This window comes from Agelaius phoeniceus, chromosome 27, assembly GCF_051311805.1.
Source record: "Agelaius phoeniceus isolate bAgePho1 chromosome 27, bAgePho1.hap1, whole genome shotgun sequence".
In the NCBI taxonomy this organism is placed as follows: domain Eukaryota; kingdom Metazoa; phylum Chordata; class Aves; order Passeriformes; family Icteridae; genus Agelaius; species Agelaius phoeniceus.
In genome coordinates, this window is record NC_135291.1 from 5,384,479 (window position 1) to 5,407,472 (window position 22,994).

The 22,994-nt window shown below is 46.1% G+C and overlaps 1 protein-coding gene and 1 long non-coding RNA gene across 2 annotated transcripts in view; both read right to left on the bottom strand.

The window, feature by feature from the left end:
- LOC143695915 (uncharacterized) overlaps nt 1-22,994 on the bottom strand; it is a 243,196-nt gene that overhangs the window by 50,187 nt on the left and 170,015 nt on the right.
- LOC143695983 (uncharacterized) lies at nt 18,624-22,776 on the bottom strand. Its single transcript, XR_013185452.1, has 2 exons — nt 22,303-22,776; nt 18,624-22,050 (listed from the first exon to the last, which is right to left on the bottom strand). It is a non-coding gene; the product is annotated as an uncharacterized LOC143695983 (long non-coding RNA).

Below are 22,994 nucleotides of genomic sequence, written 5' to 3' on the forward strand. Positions count from 1 at the left end.
CTTAATCTTGCTAAACCAACAGCTTTATTGTTCCCCTCCTGCTGGATTTCCATCTGTCTGGTGAAAGGCTGCCCACCCCAACAAAGTTCCCTTTGCTTGCGATGTTCAAAATTTCTTGCCACTTTTCCTTTTGCCATACTGGAATTCTGTTAACTTCCCAATCATTTTGCTGCCAAAAAGGAAGCCACTCAGTACATCCTTTATACACAGCATAAAGGAGAGATGCAGACAGGAGAGGTATTCTGTACCTCATGTTGGAAAGCACTCCAAACAGCTCTCAGCTCCCCAACCTGAGCACTGCCTTCTCCCTCGGTAATGATTCGTTCACCAGAGGAAATGTGGAGGGCTGCTGCCCTGTATCTCCACACCTTCCCCTCCTCTTTAGCAGAGGCATCAGGGAACCAAGAATTTGCTGATGTTTGGGGGAGAAAGGAGGGGCTACTTTAATTACAGAGGCAGGTTTGTCATGGCTGCTGCCCAAGTTCTCAGTTTCTTGGATCGCTAAATTTTTTACAGCTCCTTCTGTTATTGAGAAAATGTTACAGTAATGTTCAATCTGAGCATACCAATTTGCAACTGAGGCCCTTTGGGCCACCCTGTCGGCGGGGGTGGGGTGGGGGGTCCCAGTAGTGACTGTCTTAATAACTTTGAAAGGGCCTCTCAAGACAACTGGTTGTTGTCGTGCATTTTTTTCCACTTCTATGAAAGCTAAGCTAACCACAAACAATCCTTTTTCCCAGGTAGTGTATCTTTTCTCAGCATCTTTGAAACCACAGGAATAGAAACCAATAGGCCTTCTTGGACCCTCAGGACCCTGCTGCCAAATGTGTACGGACAGCCCTGAGGAGGCAAATCCCCATTCCAGCTGGAAGGGATTTGTGGGATGGACAGGGTCCAGTGCTTGGTGAGCTGTTGCTTCAAAAATCAGTAATTGCAATGCTTCCTCCTGAGAAGGAGTCCAATCCCATTTCACCCCTTTCCTCAGCAAGTCATAAAGGGGCCTGGCAATTATTGAAAGATCTGGAATATGTTTTCTCCAGAACACTAATAATCCTAGAGCTTGCAGGAGATCTTTCCTGGATTCAGGCATTTTGATCTGATCTAAAGAGGTTAGGATATCAGGTGGAATACATGTCATACCTCCTTTCCAGCAAATTCCCAAAAACTTCTCTTCCTGAGAAGGCTTTTGAATTTTCTCTAGGGGAATTTGCAAAGCAAGACTTTCTAAATGGGAGATTATTTTTTGTTGGGTATCTCCCACTACTTCTGTTTAATCTCCTCCCACAAGGATATCATCATGTATTGATAAACAGCTACGTTGTCAGGTTTGGGTATTTTTTCTAATTCCTGGGCTAAAGTAGGGTGGGCCAAAGTGGGGGAGTGTTTGTAGCCTTGGGGAAGCCTAGTGAAAGTGTATTGCTGTCCTTTCCGTGTGAAGGCAAAATGGTCCATATCTTCTGGCTGTATCATAAAAAACATGTCTTTGACATCTATAGTTGCCATGACTGAGTGAGCTTTTTCTTGAATTGATGTCATTAATTCAGCCAAATTTGGGACCGCTGCTGTAAGAGGGTCTGTGTTGGCATTAAGCCTGCAGAAGTCTACTGTCAGCCTCCACTTCTCATTGGGTTTCCAAACTGGCCACACTGGCAAGTTGAAAAGAGAATGGGTATTGACTATCACTCCTTGGTCTCACAAGTCCTGTATAACCAGTTGATGCCCTCTTTGGCACCAGAAGGTAGAGGGTATTGTTTTACATGAGTAATTTTGCTAGACAGTGAGGAGGATGCAGCTTGGAGCAGTCTAATGTTAAGACGTGGCACGCCAAATGACCACAGGAATCCCTCAGAACCTTCCCACTGCCTCCCAGCAAGAATATCCATCCCTAATTGTTTGGAATATCCCCAATTACCATTTTGAGAACTAATTCATTCTCCTCTGTCGTTATAGAGCACGACACAGTACAATAATACACGACTCCATCAAAAGGGTGCAAGAGAGAAATTTATTAAACCAACATAGCTTTTATAATTCTTCCAGATATTTACACCCATCTAACACTTATACAGTGCCCATTGGTGATAAAAGAGAAACAAAGTTCCCAGCAGGCATCCAGGGAGCCATGTAACTCTGGGAGAGCCAGCCAGAGTCCATATCTCCCAACTTTCTCTCCTTCCTCTGGTCTCCATGGTAACGACCTTGGTGTTCCTTCAGGAGAGATATGGGGCTTCTCCTTATCTTCAGGAGGCCCTGACAGCTCACAAGGACAGCACAGAATGTCTTTCCCACACCCCTCTCCATGGAGCGTGAGTTTTACTAAGGCCACATTCGTAGATTCTGTAGTTCCTAGGATGTTTAAAACACAACATTATTTCTTTCTTGGAACAATTCTACACTTCTGGGCATCCTTTTTGTTAGTGCAGAGATTTGTGCCCCAGTGTCAATCAGAAAGGTTACAAGTGCCTGTTTGAGGCCTGTGATAGCTGTGATCAATATATCTCCTGATTTATGTTTAGTGAGCATTCTCAGATACATCCATGCTCCAGCCCTTCACTCACCTACAAGGGATGGAGAGCCTAGTTTCTCTGGTTCTGTGTTTGCTTTGGCTCACATCCTAAATTCTGAGGGAGAGGCTGGGAGAGGGTTTCTTTTGGCTCACTGGCTGGATTCTGAGAAGGGAGGGGTGCACTGGGTTGAACTGATAAATTCTGTTTCTGATAGTGCCACTTAGTTATTATTTTCTGTAATTTATCAAGGGGCAAACCATCCATCACCTCTCTGGGGACCCCCCTTTTAACTTCCAACAACCACCAACGTTGGCAGTTAGAGATCTGTTTTCCCTTCCCTAAATTTTCACCGTGAGGAGCCGTGATAAACCAAACACCGTTTGTTTTTTCTGATTTCTCCTCCAGGGTTTTTACAGGTCCATATCATCTACTGTAATTAATCAAATCTACTGCAACCTCACTCCATGTCCAAACTTTACGGCTACTGGCAGGTGAATCAGATTGAGAAGCTGGGGGCTGTGAGGGGATGGAGTATCAGTAGATCCAGTTTGGTCAGTGGGGTTACCAAGGAATCTATCTAGTCTCTCTACGGGACCCAAGGCCAGTATGGTTTTCTGTAAAGTAATTGCTGTAGGTTTAGGAAGCCCTCAAATTAAAGGAGTCATAATTTCAGGCTTTACAGGTAATTGCATTGGTGACAGAAAACCAGGAATCAACCTTTTTCATGAATCATTTGCAGGCAGGTGGCTTTGTGGGTGCTTTCCAAAAGCTGGTTGGGGGCACTGACTATAGCTAAAGGGTCTCCCCTTTCCAAAGGATTAATTCCCCCGGCCCAGAAAGGCACACATTGTGTCAGGGACCACGTGTCACGCTTATCTCCTGTTGTTAGGAAAACTCCATGTCCCCAGTACCCACTGGCCACTTGTTCAGTTAATTTAATTTGATCTCCACCAGTGAGGGACACTTGGAAGACATATTCTGTCTCCGATTCTTGTGGGAGGCGCCCAAATTCTTTCTTCAGCTCAGCCAATTTGGTAGTGCTGAATGGTATTTGTTTAGTTGTGATATGTGGTTCAAAATCTTCATCATTAATATAATTATATTCTGTTTTAACCAGGGGTCTCAAATGAGGGCAGCAGTTTTCTCCACAGTTTTTTTACTGCCTCTAGTTCCTTATGGGGATAAATCTGTTTAATGTGAGGAGTTTCTTTTCCTCTGCCTGTGTTGAGGAATCAGCATTCAGTGAATTCTTAACATGTTCCTCTCTAAGGGCAGCTCATAACAGATGGATCTCATTTCTTTCTTCATTTAATTGTTTTTCCAAATTTCAACTAGGCTTTGAAGGGAGTCCATTATAGCTTTTTCCTCACTTCTTCACTTTAAGAGAGTTTTTATAGCTGCTGTGAGACAAGCTCCCAAAACTGAGCAGAGAATAGTTTTATTTTTGCCCAGTTTCATGTTGTAAAGAACATACTCTATCAATAACATTTTCCAAATTAAATCAGTTACTTTGTGCCCGTTCTTCTCCTCCGGGAGAAGGTTTGGCATTGTGTTTGGCTAGTAGAGCATAAAATTCAGCTTCAACTTTTGCGCTGAGGTTTTCCGTCATTTTGTGAAGGGACCAAAACCATGACAGGGAGGTGTAGACTTAAGGCACACAACCACACAGCCTCTGCTGTGTTTCCCTTGCTTCCCTGGGTGGGTGAAGAGACTAAGTGTGCCTGGGAGGTTCTACTCAGTTACTTCAAATAGTCCCTTCACTTCCCAGACAGTCCAGATTCACACATACACAAAAACAGTTTCCCTTTTTGCACTAAGAGATCTTTTGTGAAATTCTGAAGGCAGAGCCCTCAATTGAGTATGGGGGTGCTTTTCACCTAAATGTGTGCAATTTGTGGGAAATTCAAGTCACCCTCCCTTGCTTTTTAGACAACCGCTCACCCCTTTCAGGGTATCGGGCTCGGTGCGGCTGGAGTGAAACATCCTTCCCCTGTTACAGACTACACACAACCCTGCAAACCCCTCTGTCTGTCAGAATCCTGTCCATGATGGCAATTTAATGTCACGATCCACTCATACAAGTGGGGTTGTGATGGTTCATTAACTGATCTCAGAGTGCAAAAACAACAGAGAGGGGATTTCAGTATTAATCAAAACAAATGCACCTTTTATTGAGTGCCCACAGCAAATGCGATAGAAAGATTAGAGAGGAGATAAAGGATAGAGGGAGAGAGAAAAAGACAGGGGTGGGAATAGCTACCAATGGAGAGACAAAATCCTCGTGGTCCAGCCAATAGATCCATCTTGTCACGTTGGGGAGAATCTCAAATTCTTTGCATAACTCAGAGGTCTTTTATAGTCATCCACCAAGGGGAGAACAGATAAAAGACAATGGAGAATAAGTCTATTGAAAATGAGTAAGACAGTCCATGTTCCAAAACAGGACAAATCAATCTCAGTGGTGAGCGAGACCCATTGTTTCAGGATTGGTGTCTATGAGAAACCAGTCTTGGTGCAGCAAACACACCTGCAGGCAACACTTGGCAAACATCCCACTTCAGTCAGGCCAGTGCCCCTGTGTTAGAATTTTAAGAGTCTCAGTCCTTGGGAGGAGGCTTCCCTTACAGCGCTTGTGAGGCAGATGAGGGATCTTCTATGGGGGGATCACCAGAGTTACCCCAGAAAGTTCATCTGGCCAAGAGGTGGGGAAATTCATGGGCCATTGTGATGAGCAGGGATCGTGAAGCAGGTGTAAGTGTACAGAGCAAGCCGCTCCCTGTCAGCCCCTGCTCAAAGCAGTTGTAACGTGGGGGCACAGCAAGCACAGCTGCAAACAATCACTTGGCGAGCATCCACCCCAACCAGGCCAGAACTCCAGCCAGGGTCTTCAGGGTCTTCCTCTCTGTCCTTGTGACGGTTATGAGGCAAATGAGGGAAACTTCAGACCATCTCTTACAGCAGTTTACTTTATCTCTTCCTCAACAATCCCCCCTCTGGGAGATATCTTCTCTTATTGGGCCATTGTGTGTCACTGCATGACTGATGAAAAATTCATCATCCCATTGTGAGATGCTCCGGCCAGAGGGAGGAGCCAAGCATTCCTACTTGGACATAATTTGACATTTGGAAGAAGAGAGACAGCCTTTTCCCACTGGATTCCCAGAGGAGCAGCTTTCTTTTCCACTGCATTCCCAGAGGAAGTCCAGGCCCATCTATGCCACCACTGGAGCTTCAGAGGAAAACTCCACCCTTCTACAGGATCACTGCTTCAACAAAACCCCATCTGTCACTCCAGGAGCACTGCAGCCTCCATTTAATTGGACTGCTACCACCATCCTGACCTTTGGGAAAGACATTCTGTGCTGTCCTTGTGAGCTAGCAAGGTCTCCTGAAGATAAGGAGAAGCCCCATATCTCTCCTGAAGGAAAACCAAGGTCATTACCATGGAGACCAGAGGAAGGAGAGAAAGTTGGGAGATATGGACTCTGGCTGGCTCCCAGAGTGATGTGGCTCCCTGGTCACCTACGAGGCACTTTGTTTCTCTTTTATGGCCAATGGGTATTGTATATGTGTTAGATGGGTGTAAATATCTGGAAGAACTATAAAAGCTACGTTGGTTTAATAAATTTCTCTCTTGCACCCATTTGATGGAGTCGTGTACTTTTATACTGTGTCATACCCTATAACGACACTGACCCACAGGGTGTCAGGTCATATTCTGACTCTGCCAGTGGGGTTTTTTGTTTGTACTATTGCATTTGTATTTTTAGTTTTCCTAGCAAAGAACTGTTATTCTTATTCCCATATCTTTGCTTGAGAGCTTTTTAATTTCAAAATTATAATAATTCAGAGGGAGGGAGATTACATTTTCCATTTCACAGGAAGCTCCTGCCTTCCTTAGCAGACACCTGTCTTTTCAAACCAGGATGGAATGTCACCCATCTAATGTAGTATGATGGCATCTGGGAAGGTCCTTTGGGTGGGAGATAGGACATTGGCCATGTACCACTGGCACAGAGGGTGAGTTTTTCTCACTTTGTGGGGGGACTTGCCAGTGGTACCGCTTCAGATGTGCCTGTTCAGGGAGGGGATGGAAAAAGCAAATCTGGGAGCATCTCGAGGATAGAGAGGGATGTCTAAAAAGTGGCCTTTGATATCTATGACCACCAGTCTCCAATCATGGGGAAGCATGAAGGGAGAGAGCCCAGACTGCAATGACTTCGTTAATTTTACAAAGGTCATGGAGGAGCGTCCACCAGTCCTTGCCAGGTGTTTTGAGAACAAAGACAGGGGAGTTCCAAGGGCTGTTGGTAGGTACAATGTGTCCCTTGGAGAGCTGCTCCTCCACAAGAAGCTCGAGGGTATGTAATTTCTCTGTTGAGAGGGGCCACTGATCCACCCACGGTGGGGTGTCAGTCTTCCAGGTGATTGTGGGGTGGTGCACTCTGCAGTGGCCCCAAATAGAAATCCCGGGACAGAGGTGGAATATCAAGTCAAGCTCCCCACTGGGACAACAGGTCCCTGGCCCACAGGGTGGTGGGTGCCCTGACTACAAATGGCCTGATGGTGGCAGTTTGGCCCTCCAGTCCCTCTATTGTGATAGTATGCTCACTCCTCATGGAGATGGCGGCTCCTCCAATCACTGAGATGACTCCAGTGACAGGAGTCAGCTCCTGGTTCAGGGGCCATTGAGGTTGTGTAATGATAGTAACGTTGGCCCCTGTGTCCACCATCCCTTGTAGGTGGATGTTATTACCTTTATTCAACTGACTGCACTTTATAAGGGGCTTGTCTTGGCCCATGATTTCAACCCAGAATGCCATTGGGTGCTCTGGGATATTGTCTATGCTTAATGGCAATAAAAAGGCTTGGGCGATCACAGTCTCTCTGTGCAGGAAGTGTGGTGGTTTTGTGCAGCAGAAAGTCACTGTGATTTCGTCACTTGGCCCAACAGTTTGTACTTCCACTATAATATGTATTTCATTTGGTCCATGAATACATTACCTATTACCAGCACATCCCTCAGGCCCTCTAGGGGTCCATATTTTCTGGTGGGAATACGATAGAAAGCAGAGTCATCAAATTGTATAGACAAAGCACTCACCAGTTGGTGTCACGTCCTGACCTGAACATGCTGGAAAGCCTTGGTCACTCTGGTCTGTTGTTCGGAGTATGAAGAGCTCCACGGGAATTTCCCATGTATTGGACCTCCAGAGTAGTGGGGAGGGTACAGTGAAACAGCTTTCCATTTGCTGTCTTCACACGGGGCCACCCTGCAGTCTGTTGGAAGTTTTTTGGCTGATAATGGTGCTGGTGGTGGTGAGGTTACTGGTGATAACAAAACTGAGAACAGTTGTTAGAATATCTGTTGCAATGCATACAGTGTGATGAATGGCACCTCTTTGGTGGCTGCTGGTCTTTAGGCATTTTGTATTCTGGACAGTCCTTCAAAAAAAGGCCCAGTTCCCCACAATTAAAACATTTTGCAGCGTCTTGGGATGTTAAAAAGGCCCTCTCCCTTAGAGATTGCCCTTGCCACGGTGTGTTCAGTGGAAGATAATTTGGTGCAGGACTCGTCCATCTGGTTGATTGTAGGTTCTGGGTCTTAATATTGTTTTGCACTCATTGTTTGCCTTTGCCAAGGCCATTTTATTTAGCACTTCCTTCTTGGCCTCTGGGCTTTCTATTTGTCACTCAAGTGCAACTTTAAGTCTGTCTACAAATTTCATGAAAATTTCACTTGCCCTTGTTTAATGTTAGTGAAGCTCTGTGTATGTAGGGTGTCATCGAGAGTGAGGAGCAGGGATGTCTTTGCAGCAGTGGTGATGCCACTGAGTGCAGCTTCTTGTAAGTCCTTTGCTTGGTCTTGTGGCTTCTGGAAGTCACCTTCTCTTGCCATTTATTCAAGGGTTAAATTTGGTTTGTTGGCATCTTTTGAATATGTGTCCTCCAGTGATTTGAGATGCCTTTTTTACTGCCTCTCCCACAGCATGTACTCGACCGGGGTGTGAGACTCTGTCCAAAGTTTCTCTCATCTGCCTCACGATCGTCATTGGGGACCACTGAAGAAAAGACTCTTGTCTGAAGTTTCTGGCCCTGTTGGAGAAAGTTACGTGCCAACGGCTCCGAGACCTGAGCACAGTGCTAAGCTATTGTTCACAGGTGTTGTTTGCTGTATGCTACACTGAGCCCAATGAAAGAAGAAGGGGGCATCTTGCCTTTTTGCAGCAATAGCCTTGGAAGCTGTCCCACCTCTTAGCCTGGCTGGACTTCTCCTGAGTCTTGGGTGATCCCCCCACAGAAGACCCTCACCTGTTTTACAACCACCGTGACAGACAGACTGAGATGTAAGGAGCCTCTCCATCAAAGACCGAGACATGAAACCCCCATGTGAAAAGGCCCCTCTGCTCCTTCCAAGGACTGGCACTGAAACCCCCAGCCCGGGGCAGGTGTGTGGGGGAGGCAAGCTGACCAAAGCGAGATGTTTGCCTGCAGGTTGTGACCGCTGGACCAAGAAGACAATGGCTCTCGTTTACTGCTGAGAACATGGACTACCTGTTACATCTATTCTTTATTGTATCTGTTTCCCCCCCTCCCTCACAATTTTCAATAGAGTTATCATAAAAAAAACCTCTGAGTTAGCGAGAGATTTCAAGATCTCCCCAGATGTGACCTGGTGAACTCCATTGGCTGGACATCAAAGGACTTGGCTGTTCTATGTTTGGTAGCTATATACCTTCCTTTCTCTTCCTCCCTCTTTTCCTTATTTTTCCCTTTTTTCCCCAATTCCTCCCCAATGCATTTGGGTATTCAATAAAGGTGCATTTGCTTTGATTATCACTGCAAACCCCCCTGTGCCGTGTCGGTTTTTTGCACGCTGAGATCAAATCCACAAACAATCACAAAACCCGTTCGTAAGGATGGATTGTGACACGGGGAGAGTAGGCAATTCATGATATTTTTATTTTCATGCACGACCAAGACACGGTCAGAGAAGGTGGCTTCCAGAAAGTTTTTTAAGAAATGCAACCCCCAACCATATTCCTTAGCCACTTTGCAGAGCTCCTTCAATTCTCCATAGGGGATCGGCTCCCAGGAATTGATTGCAGTCACCCTTCTGCTGTGTTTACATATAATTTGCAAGCCCACAATCTTTTTGGTGAGCTCTGAGCCCTCCCAGTGGCTTCCCTCTGCAGCATGGCCCAGTGATCCTCAGACTCAGGACTGGAATCCGGGTCTGCAGAATCCCTATTTTCATCCTCCGAGGAGGATGGAGGGCACTTGATGACTGCATGGAGCCTCTTGGGGCAGCCAGAATCTGCCTGTTTGTGGGCAGCTGTGGAAGCCAATATGGGCTCCTTCTGGTCGCTGTCATCACCACTTCTGACTCCAGTGTTGTGGGAATGGGAATGGGAGGGACCATCAGGAGAGGAGTCAAGAGAGGAGGGTGTAGGGATGGGGTGTGCACAATGGGGAGGGATTCCCAATAGAGAGGGGAAGTCCCAACATGGACACACTTCCTGACACAGAAGGGAGGGGCAGGGCGCGATTACAGGAATAGCGAAAGTGGGAGGAGGGTCAGAGGCATCATTTTTGGCAGAACAGGGAGGTGACAAAATGGCCATTGCCTTTGTGGGGTCAGCACCATTTTGTGGAGAAAGGGCAGAAAAACTTGGAGAGGGAGAAGACAAGATGGCGGGGCTGGCCACATTCCTGGCACCATCTGGGAGAACAACTGGGGGTAGTAGAACTGGGTATGTGGGCATTGGTAAGAGGGTTAGGAGAGAGCCCAAGGCAGCATGGCCAGTGCTGCCCTGGAGAGGGGACAGAGGACACTGGGAGATGTCAGGGTGATGGCAGCAACCCTGCGCCTGCTGGCAGGATCCATCTCCCGATCCTCCCTGAGGCAGGGAAGAGGGTTTAGGGATGCGAGGGGAGGAACAGGGAGAAGGGGTGTTAAACTGGAGGCCCGAATGTTTCCCCGCATTTTCTACAGACGTAACAATAAGGTCAAAGGATAAAATTTCCCCACTGAAAGATCCCCTTTAACTCAAAGAACATAGAACCTTTTCCCTATATGGTCCCAGAACTCATTAGAATGAATTCCCTCGTAACATCAGGAAAATACTTAAACAATCAATTAATAAAACATTTTAAATCTCCCTTTGAAAAATGAAAATTTTCTCCAACAAGGATTCCTCTAACTTGGGTATAAACTTCCCTGTGTGGGTGGATCAGTTTGGCTCCCATCCCCACACTTTCTCCCAACATCCAAGAGGAAAAGAAGGCAAAGGAAAGACAAAAAAGGGTGACCCCCAAATATAGTACTCACATGACAGTGGGTCAACAAAACCTCTCCAGGTTGTCCGTCAGCTTCAACCAATCTTCTCGCCTCAAGAAGGTTGCTGGTCGCCTGTGCGATTCCCCCAATAAAACTTAGGAGTCTCCTCTGGGAATTGGCTGCTCCGAACATGGCTTAACTTCAGTAGCCAAAAAGCTACTGAAGACACCTCCAGGAATGCTCCGAACAGGTCCCTGTTCAGGCTGCCAGCTGTCACAAGCCACAAACCCATTGGTGGTGGAGCGAGAGGCAGCGGAGCCGTGACCTTCCAGAAGTGTCTCCAGTAATGAAGCCACTCGGTGGCACAGGCACACACACACACACACACACACACACACACACACAATCACTGCAGCACACACTTCTCTTGTAGAATCACCAACGACAAAGAAATGGGAAGGGTCTTTGTACGGACGCCAGAGAAGGAGGTTTATTCCAGCTACGCACAAAGGAGTTCAGGGACAAAGACAAAAAGAACAGTGGAGGGTGCGGGTTTAAATACAGGGGACAAGGGGGGGTGGAGCAGAGCATCAGGGCCAATGGGCTGAGGGCTCAGGGCAGTACAGAGGAGAGACAAGGGGTGGCAACCAATAGGGTAAAGAGGGTGGGACACTGAGGCAATATGGGGCCAATGGATAAGCAGGGAAGGGAGAACATTCAAGGACATAAATATAAGGAAAAAGGGAGGGAGAGGCCAACAGTCCAACCAGGGAGGTAGAACTGGGTACATTTGCATATACAACAAAGCATCCTGGAAGAGGGTCTGCTCAATTGCCCTGAACAGGGGAGATTTCTCCAACTTGGGGTCTGTCTGTCTGTCCAAAGGCCTATAATGGCCTTTGTTCTGTAGGCCCACCGGCCTCCACAGACGCTCAGTGGAAAAAGGGGTTAGAAGCTTTGTTTGTGAAATTTGTGGGACATGCAAACCTGAATATTGCAGCCCTCATGATTGACCACCTGGCCGGAGAAGGAAGCCACTCAGACCCTGTTGGGCAAACCCACATTCCTAGTGAGGCCCTTGAGGGTATTACTGAAGCTGTGCATAGCACAGTTTTAAAGGTTCCTGATGCTGTGAGCCCCCCAAAAAGTATTTACTTATGCAAAGCAAGGACTGGCAGAGCCTTATATGCAATTCAATGGCTGCTTGAAACAAGCTCTTAAAAGACAAATTGAGAATGACATTGCCAGAGAGGTGTTGCTTTCAAAATTAGCTGCTGAAAATGCTAATGAGAATTGTAAAAAACTTCTGAAGTCCTTGTCTAAGGAGGAGCCCATCCTACTGTAAATGATAGAGGCATGTAACCACCTGTGTACCTTCAGCATAGGGCAACCGTTAGTAATGAACCTTACTGTGGGGGCTGGTATAGCAAATGCCTTTGTGTGGAAGGGGCCAACAGCAGGCCTGTTAGCTAAAGGAGTGAGAAGAAAGGAAACAAGCAAGAAGTTGATAAGGAGCTCTCTCCAAGGCTGTAACTAAGGAGACCAAGAAAAGTAAGGAATTGAAGAAAGATAAGAAGAGAACTTTGCAGCTGGATGAAGTATTTTTAGAAAGTCAGTTGAAGTCACTGTAACTTATTACCAATGATGTTATGTTGATTTATGGTGGCCAATAGTTAGGGTAGAAGAAATATAAACAATTAGAAAGTGTATAAAAGGTCAGCCATGTTCGATAATAAAGAGTTGCCATCTGAGACTGCTTGTGGTCTCTGCCTTGTTTCATGACTGCCTTGAAAGCGACATCTGGTAACCCCAATGTGATTCAACACCCTTAAGAACATACTTGATCTGAACCCATATGGGCTCCTAGAGACTGGCAGCCATGACTCACTGGGACGTAGTGGGGGAGGCAGCATTGGTGCAGCTGAGAATGGCGGGTGGAAGCCACAGGGAAGCCCAGACCTGATTTTCTCCTATCAAGACACCTGGAAGTAGGTGAGCCACCAACTAGTAATAATGGGAAATAATTTATCTAATGAAGAAGAGACTGTTTTGGCTACATGGAAAGTTTTGTTAAGACATAAGGGAATTAATACTTCAGACTATGCCCTTCGTAGTATATTGCTGTGAGCTAAATCACAGGATTTTGGCACTGATCCTGACACAGCATTTAGTGTTAAAGCATGGGAAAAAGTCGGGGACAGACTGTGGGAAGTCATCTGAGTGGGAGATAAAACTGTTGTTGATCTAGCTGTTACCTGGGGATCGCTTTTTGAGGCATTAAAGGAATGGAAAACAGAGCGAGAAGAAACAGAGCAGGACGCAGATGAAGAATCAGTGTTGATAACAGAAATTGACAAGGGGGATGAGGCAGAGGGGGCCTCTGATGGGGAACTTGGTGAATCTATCCTTGAAGAAGGTGCAGGTGCCATGCAAGTTACCAGGCAGGCTACCAAAGCTTCCAGGAAAGCTGCCAGAGCTTCTGGGCTGGATGCCAAAGCTTCTGGGACAGCTGCCAAAGCTTCTGGGAAAACTGCCATAGTATCTCCTTCTCAGACTCCTAAACCTCTTTATGTCACAGCTGCGCAGCAGCTCCTGATGGTGCCTGTATACACCACACCACTGCACCAGGTAGCTGAAATGTCTTTAGCAGAGAGAGAAACCCAGTCTTCTGCCCCCCTGCTTCCCTCTGCTCTAGCCCAGCCATCTGCCCCTTCGCTCCCCTCTGAGCTGCATGAACAATCTGCAAGGTCGTATCCTCCGTTACCTGACAGTGACAGCGACGGCGAATCAAGTGATGAGTCTCCCGCAGTAACATCTAAGTTGGGGCAGGGAACTATTGACAGTTCACCTTCTAATAGCTGTAGCCCTACTGCCCCATGGACTTTGCCCCCACGTCAAGTAACTGGGCTTCCTTGACAGCCTCAGTGTCCTGGGTTGACTATATGATGCTTTTATCCCCAATTATGCTGAATAATAAGTTTTACACCTTATATTATGTTGAATAATAAGTTTTGCACCTTTAAGAGTGTTCCAGAGAGTGAAGCAGCGGGAGAGAAGAAGCAGCAGGTTTTTTTCAGACACCGTACTCACTCCTCCACATTTCTGCCCCTGGACTGTTGTTGTCTGCGGATGGACAGACAGTGGGACAGAGCTCTCTTTTGCTTTTAGTTAGTTTTAGCTAGCTGAGGCAAAGAAGTTCCCTACTGTGGGGACTTTTGTTTTTTTCCCTTTTCCTTGGAGCTCTTGAAACCTGCTCTGGACTGAACACCCAGGGGAGCACGGGCAGCTGCATCTGTGGCCCACCAGGCCGGGCCTGGCCTGCAACATTTCCAGCACCAGAGGGACTGATCAGAGACAGAGTGAGCTGAGCCACAACCCGGGGAGGGACTTTCTCAGTTTGTCATCTCTTTTGGAGTGGCAAGAGATTTTATTGTTTGATATTGTTAAGGTTTTATTGTTTAATAGACAGGTTTTTTCCACCTTTCTCCAAGGAGGTATTTTCTCCCAGACCAGTTGGGGGGAGAAGAGCAGATTGGATCTACTTTCCTACTGGAGCTCCTTTGGGGGATTCTCTCCCAAATTTGCTCTAAACCTGGACACTCAGGAGTTTTGGGAATTTGTTAGGAAGAAAGCAGCTGAAGAAAAGAATTGGGACATGATAGAAAGATTAGGTGCTCCAAGAGTACCTCAGGAGAACAGTGCTAATGCAAATGTTGCCTGTGATAACCCTATCTATGGCTTTTCCAGGTTTTAAAGCAGCTCCTGGAACAGGGCAGGATGACAGTCATCACGTCTTTGCCTGGAAGGTTGTGCAAGATTTCCAATCCAAAGTGGCTCAGTATGGCATTAATTCCTCAGAGGTAATGCAATTAATATGTGTAATTAATGCAGATATGCTTGCACCTTATGACATCATGCATCTTGCTACTATTTCATTCCAGCCAGTACAATACGGTGTATTTCAAGAAACTTGGAGGCAAGTGGCTGAGCGCACAGCTGTAACAAATATGCAGTTGCCTCAACACGACCCTCATCATGCTGTGGGTGTTGATGCCCTACTGGGCACTGGGCCTTTTGCTAGCCCAGATTCACAGGCAAGGTGGGATCCTTCAATTTTGGCACAAGCTCAGCAAATTGGCACGAGTGCTTTAATTAAATCAATGGAAATGGCAGCTCCAAAACAGAGATATGATACTATACAACAAGAGATGAGAGAACCATTTTTGCAATTTGTGGAAGAGCTTGCTGCAGCCATTGAAAAACAGGTAGATGATGAATCTTTGCGACACAAATTCTGTATACATTTGGCTAAAGAAAATGCAAACTCAGGCTGCAGAAAGATTATTGACACTTTACCTGGAGAACCCACATTGCCTGAAATGATCACTCCTTGCTCAAAAGTTGGTTCAGTAGAGCATAAAATAGCAGCTCTTGCTGCAATTCTAAGACCTTGATCGAAATGCTATAATTGTGGACAGCAAGGGCAAGTAATGGCACAGTGTAACGCCCAGAAAATAACATCTAAATCAAATGCAAGCAGCAATGTTGTGTGCAATTGTGCTAAATTTGGGCACTATGCTAAACAATGCAGGAGTAAATATCGTGCAAATGGTCAGCTGTTGCAGGGAAACAGGAAGAGGAGCGCAAAGGGGCATGTGGGAAAACAAATACCCCAAGAACCACAGCAGCAAATATGGGCCTCCCCAGCACTGCAAAGCTAAACATTTGTGAACAATACTCAGGGGCAACAAGTGGGTCTGTCGGTGGGATTGATATACCCACCGCTGACACAGTAACCATTCTGACAAAAGAAATGTGCAAAGTGCCCCTCGATGCCTATGGTTGAATAGGACAGGGATTGAGTGCGTTTTTGATGGGAAGATCAAGTACTACAATTAAAAGGTATTCATGTGCATCTAGGACTTATTGATGCTGATTATTTAGGACAGATTCATGCTATGGTATCCATTGATGACCCTCCTGTCACTATTCAGAAAGGAACTTGCATTGCTCAAATTTTTTGAGTTTTTGTGAGTTCTGTTCTGAATACAGTGGACCGAAGTCAAACTTTTGTGAGTTCTGTTCTGAATACAGTGGACCAAAGTCGCGGCACAGGAAGTTTTGGATCAACAGGGATACCTCAAGTGTTCTGGGCTGAGAAAGTTACGGAGAACCGTCCAGAAAAGACATGCATCCTCACTGCCAGTGGATGTCATCCAGGAACCATATCAGTAACAGGCTTGATTGACACTGGAGCAGATGTCACAATACTCTTGTGACTTTGCTGGCCTCAATTGTGGCCTCTCACTCATGCAAGTTTTGGACTTCTGGGGTTGGGTGGTGCTACAACAGGTGGTTTGTCAGCCAATGTAATTAATGTGAAACATCCTGATGGCCAACAAGTTAACATCAGACCCTATGTTGCCAATGCTCCTCAAAGTTTGTGGGGATGACATTGTTTATCTCAATGGGGTGTCAAAATACGTATTTTTAATAGGGGCCACTGTGATGCAGGGAATGAATGTCCAGGTGTAGCCTTGATATGGTTGACAGATAAATCTGTCTGGGTTGGCAACCTCCATCACATTAATGTTACTTAAGTCATCAGTTCATTTGCTTCCCACAGGAGTTTTAGGACCATCCAGGCATGCATTGTTTTTAGGTTAGTCATCCATCTCCTTGATGGGACTTTTTGTTCTCCTTGGGGTTATAGACTCTGCTAATGAGATTATGATCATGGCCTGGACACTCCAACTGCCTTTCACTGTTCCCCAAAGAACTTGAATAGCTCAACTGATTTTATTTCCCCAAACCATGAGCATACCTTTTACAGACGTAATATGAAATAGGGGATTTGGGTCTACTGGAACACCCCAAATATGTTGGGTACAACCTATACTAGAACAATACCCCACATGCTGGTGTACCCTGACATTAAAAGGGCAAAAGATAACACTTGACAGCCTCATAGACACAGGGTTTGAAGTTAGTATCTCTCAAGACAAATGGCCCTCACAGTGGTCCCTTGCTAAAGTGCTCCAGGCACTTTCAGGCATTGGAGGAAGCAGCCGCAGCTGGATACAGATCAAAGGGCCCGAGGGACACCGTGCCTCAATCATACTGTTTGTATTACCAGTACCAATGGTACCGTGGTGGGGGATGTTCTCTCCCAATGGGGCTTTAGGATTCAATCAGCTTTTTAAAGGGGACCGTTGGAGAGCAACACTTTAAAACTAACCTGGAAAACAGGGAAAATGGTTTGGGTGGATCAATGGCCCCTACCATTGCAAAAACTTTTTGTATTAACAGAGTTGCTCCAACAACAAATCCAGAAAGAGCATTTTGTCCTTTCTAACCGTCCTTGGAATTCTCACATTTTTGTTATCAAAAAACAAACTGGCAAATGGTGCTTACTCCATGATCTTTGAAAAATAATGCAGCTATGGAAGACACAGAGGCCTTACAGCCAGGTCTCCCATCTCCTACCATGATTCCCAAAAATTGGCACTTGACTGTTACTGATTTAAAAGATTGGTTTTTTGATATTCCTTTACATCCTGATGATGGTCCTAAATTTTCCTTTTCAGTTCCAAGCACAAACATGCAGGCACCCTTAGAGCAATATCACTGGATAGTTTTACCTAAGGGCATGAAAAACAGCTGTACTGTTTGCCAGTGGTATATTGCTAGGTCCTCTGTTCATTCTGTTCATCAACAAATGCCTAATGTTCTTTTGCACCATTCTATGGATGATATTTTTGTAACAGCTGAACAACAGGAAGTCATGGAGGAAGCCTTAGTTAGCCCTTGTCACCAAAGCTGTAACTCAGGCAGGGCTTTGCATAGCTCCCAAAAGGTACAAAAACATCCTTCGTGGAGGTGTTTGGGGTGGTGCATTGGAGTCTCTTCAATTTCTCCCCAAGCTCTTCAAATTCAGACAAATATTTGCACCTTACATGATGCACAAAAATGTTTGGGAACAATCAACTGGGTGCACTCCTTGTTAGGGAATTCAAATACAAAGCTAAAAGTCCTTTGTTTGAATGATTAAAAGGAGATTCAGACCTTTTATCACCTAGACAACTTACATTTCAAGTTCAGCAGGCGCTGCAATGCCCAACTGATGTCATAATAAACCTACAAGCTGCACACTGGGCACCTGAGCTGCTTTTCTTTTTAATAATCTTGCATCCAGCAAAACAGCCCCATGCCTTGATGTTTCAATGGGACCCCAATGCACCAGACTCTTTGTTTATCACTGAATGGATTTATTTACCACATCAAATGACTAAAACCATCAGTACCCAACATGAAATGATGGCCCAACTGGTTGTTAAGGCCTGACAGAGACTCGTTTCTCTTGCAGGAGGGGAATTTTCCACTCTTTTCCTACCTTTAACCACCTTTTATTTGAATTGGATAGTTCAGGGATCAAGGCTCTTCAGATGGCCTTTCCTGAATTCAGTGGACAAATCTCAATACATCCTCCAAAACATGAGTTGTTTTAACAGCTTTTAAAAGCTTTTTTTAAGCTTTTTTTTTTTTTTTCAATTGACAGAGTAACCCAAGAGGAGTGAGGTTCCACTTCAAGCCTTAACAGTATTCACAGATGGTTCTGGTCACTCTCAGAAATCTGTGGTAGTATGGAGAGACCCCTCTTCTAGTGGGTCTAATGGAGAGCAGATTTATCCATATCTGAGTGGTCCCCCCCAATTGTTGAACTTGCTGCTGTTGTCAGAGCTTTTCAAAAATTTTCTGTTCTTTTTAATCTGCTTACAGATTCAGCTTATGTTGCAGGAATAGTGATGAGAGCCAAAGCATCAGTTTAGAAAGAGTTGAAAATTCACAACAATTTTATTGGTTGCAGCTCCTTGTTTTTTCCTTAGAAAATTGAACATTTCCTTACTTTGTTATGCATATTTGTTCACATACAGACCGTCCCAGATTTTTAGCTGAAGGGAACAGGCAAGCTGGCCTTTTAACAATGCCTGTACAACAATCTGTTCTGCCTAATAAGATAGAACAGCCTAAATTGATCCATTTGTTTTTTCACCAAAATGGTGTCACTTAGATTTGGCACTTTGGCATTAGTAAAGCCCAAGCTTCAAGAATTATTGCTGTTTGTCCTGATTGCCAAAGGTGTTCTTTTCTCTCTATTGCAGGAAGTATTAATCCCAGAGGGCTTCAGAGCCTTAAAGTCTGGCATCAGACATTACCCATTTTTGTGAATTTGGTCATTTAAAATACATTCATTCCTCTATTGATACCTTTTCTGGTGCTCTTTTTGCATCTGCCCATTCAGGGAAAACAGCTTACGATGTCTCTAGACACTTCACTGCTGCTTTTGCCATTCTTGGTATACATCTGAAGTGAAGACAGGCAATGGCCCAATTTATATTTCCCATCGAGTTGCTAACTCTTTTGCCTTCTGGGGAATTATGCACAAAACAGGTATTCCTCATTCCCCAACAGGCCAATCTGTCACAGGCTCATGGCTCCCTCAAACATCTCTTGATACAACAGAAAGGGGGGTCAGAGATGGAACCCTGCCAAGAGACTGCAGAAAGCCCTTTATGCGATCAACTTTTTGAATTGTTCTTTGATGGACCCCAACCCACCAATTGTTCGACATTTTAATCATGATTCACAATTGCAACAAAAGGAAAGAAACCCCTGCATTAGTGAAGGATCCAGAATCTGGTAAGATATTGGGGCCTTATCCTTAGGCCACCTGGGGTAGAGGTTTTGCTTGTGTCTCCACAGAGAACGGTCCTGAGTGGATTCCAGCAAAGAATGTGAAGCCGTTTTTAAGAATCTTTGAGTGCATCACCTGAAGATTCACCTTGAACACCAACATTGGCGGAGAACCCTTGTGAATAGGACCTCACCACCACACCAGCGCCTGTTTAACCTCTAACAGACTTATGTCCTTGGGAAAATGGTTAAGATTACCCAGTGGTATCAGGGTTTACAGGGCTAGGAAAACTTCTGGGGGATTGGAGACTTGGTGGATGGATAAAAAATTTAGTTAAAATAGGCTTCTATGTATTAGGCATTGTATTATGTATTGTTATGGTTATTCCTTGTATTTACAGTGTGAGAAAAAATTAATAGACAAGTCATTTAAGAGTGTATTTTTGTTTGAACGGATAGGGGGAGGGATGGGAATAAAACAGAGAGAACAGTAGAACTGATAAAGGGGCCTGATATCTGAGGCCTGATTGAGTGGAAACTGTGGGAAAGACAGACACAGATAAAGGTTCTCTGGGCAAGAAGTGATCAAGAAACATGTTGTGAGACTTTGTGACGTTACCAGGTGACCTGATGTCCTGAAGAATGTGTAACCAAGGGAAATTGTTAGAAAAAATTGAGCCCTATAAAACTACCATACAAGTATGGTAGTACAACTACCATACAACCTGGCATACTCAATAAAATTGGCTTCTGATCTGAAATCGGATGTCCCGTCTCTCCATCGTCATTAACCCCCCTAGGTGGGGGGAAGATGTTGGAGAGATTCCTTTCCCTTCTCTTTGTCCTGATGTGATTTGGTTGGTAATAAATTCACTCCCTGTGCCCAGGCTGGCTCTATTTTGCCAATGCTGGTGCTCTGGGCGGGATCACTCCCATTCCTGCACTCAACTCCCAGGCCTCTCCACAGCCAATCAGAGAATGTGATGAACAAGAATCAGCCAATCAGAGAGAGCAGTTCTGATGAGTCACCAGTTGCTGGGCAGACCCACAGCACCCAGTGTTCCCTGGATCCCACCCTCCCTGCCAGGTCACACCCCAATCCTCCCTGCGCAATCACAGGAGGTCCCAGTCAGGTGCAAGGCCACGGGAAGGGGCTGCAGCTGCCACTGGCTCAGGAGCTCTGAGGGCAGAAAAAAGGGGGTGACACCGGGATGGGGGACACTGGCAGGGCTTCCCTTAATGGTGCCTCCATTTGTGTTGGACCAAGTGAGAGCTTCTGGAGAATCTCTTCCCACACACAGGACACTCATTGGGCCTCTCCCCAGTGTGGATGTGCCTGTGGGTGACGAGGGTGGAGTTGCGCCTGAAGCCCTTCCCGCAGTCGGGGCAGTGGAAGGGCCTCTCCTCTGTGTGAATCTGCTGATGTACTGAAGCACAGACAGACAACTCTTCAACTAATTAAAGTTGAAAAGAAGGGTGTTTTATCACAGTGCTGGACACATAAGGAATCATTTCCAAATGGATGTGCAAGGAGTTGCAGACTCCTGCTCTCTATTTATACAGAAAAGGTTTTGCAGTTTCTAGGGATGCATAATACAGAATCATTATCCACCCACTTTGTATTATAGTCAGCTGAATACCTAATATGACTGCGCAATTGCACTGCCTTAATTGGGTCTGTGGGATTTTGAAATAAGGGAGTGGGCGTATGTGAAGAAGAAAGCTCTCTTCCTCATGGTAAACTCTTCACCCATGGCGAGTTTGCAGGATTTTTTGATCTGCTGGTCATGGTCCAAGCCACTCCAAACTGATTATTCTTAAGGCAAGATATTTCTATGGTCTCTGCTCCTCCACAATTGCTACATCTATCCCTGTCACTCCGAGCTTTACTTTCTAATATATTTGTTACTCTTTCACTAACCTATGTGATTTTTGCTTAGCTAACATACCTTCTTAACTAATTTTAAAATCTTAACTAAAATATGCAATCTTCTACTATCTCAGTTATACTCCCAGCTGGCCCCTTGACTCATCCACAGTTTTCAATTATCGTAAATACATTTCCAGCTGACCCCTTGACTCATTACAATGAGATTGGAGCTGCTCAGAAACCACTTCCTACACTCGGGACACTCATAGGTTCTCTCCCCAGTGTGGATCTTGCAGTGATTGATGAGGTTGGAGCTCCACCCAAAGCCCTTCCCACACTCCCCACACTTGTAGGGCCGTTTCCCCATGTGGATCACCTGGAGCCAGATCACATATGAGCTCCAGAGCTCCAGCTGAAGCCCTTCCCACATTCTAAGCACTTGTGGGGTTTCTGCCAGCCATGAGTTGTCTCCACCACCTCTGAGTTCTGAATGAATCTCTGGCTGCCTTCTGGACACAGGGGGCATCTTTCCTCCTCACAGCTCCCAGGGCTGGGTTTGCAACCCCTCCTTGTGTGGGATCTCCAGGGCTTATCCTCCCCATTGGATTCCCATGCCATGGAGCTGCTCAAAACGGCCTCTCCCATGAGGTTCTGCAGCAGGGATTTGCTCTCCCTGGTCTCCATCTGCAGCTCAGTGCCTGGGGAAGGAAAGGAAAGAAAAGGAGAGGAAGGAATGAGGAAGGAAGAAGGACAGAATGAGAAGGGGAAGGAGCTGTGGACAAGGACAGGATGGGATTTGCCTCTGTGCCAGAGGGAAGGGGAAGGAGATCCCCCCAGTTCATCCTTGGCAGGACGGCATTGGTAGCGGGGTTGTCCTGCAGCCAGAGGAAATGTTGGGCTGAGACATGAAACAGAGGAGAAGGAGAAAGGGGCAGTGACTTCCTCCTTGCCTGCCTCAGTGTCCCAGGCCATCTTCCTTTTCCTCGCAGCCTCCTCCAGCTCCATCCAGACAAAGATTGGGATTGACAAATCCTGGCTTGGGGGAAAAACAACAGGTGAGGCCCTTGATCCTGCTTCCCAAGTCCAGCTCAAAAAGTAACCACCCTGTTCACAGTTGGATGGGCCCAGACCCTGTTCATCTCCAGCCTCCCCCACCCCTCCAGGCTGACAGGATCCCCCAGCTCCAGGATTGGCCTTCATTGCTCTCCCCACTCTGATGCCAATCAGAGTCCCAATACCAATGTCCCCCCCAGCTGGTACCACTGCCCCAGCCAGTACAGACAGTTTGCCACAGGAACTTTCCACAGTTCTCCAAAGGGGCATCTGTGTCTCACCCTTGGGGCCCTGCAAGATCCAAACATCCCCTCCCCTGAAACAAACCCTCCTAGAGATCCTCCAATGGATTTGGGGTGAGTTCCCCCTCCCCACTCACCTGTGAGATCTGGGGGGATAGATGCTGCCAGGGCCAGGGGAGCTGCAGACTCAGCGGGCGAGTGGGAAAACAGCGTGGTTCTGCTGCGGCTCCTCCTCTTTCTATTCTTCTTCCTGCTCTTCCTTTTCCCATCCTCCGCTTCTTCTCTCCCTCCTCTTCCTATTGCTCCTCCTCCGTGCCCAATCCAGATCCTCCTTTCACACCCTTCTC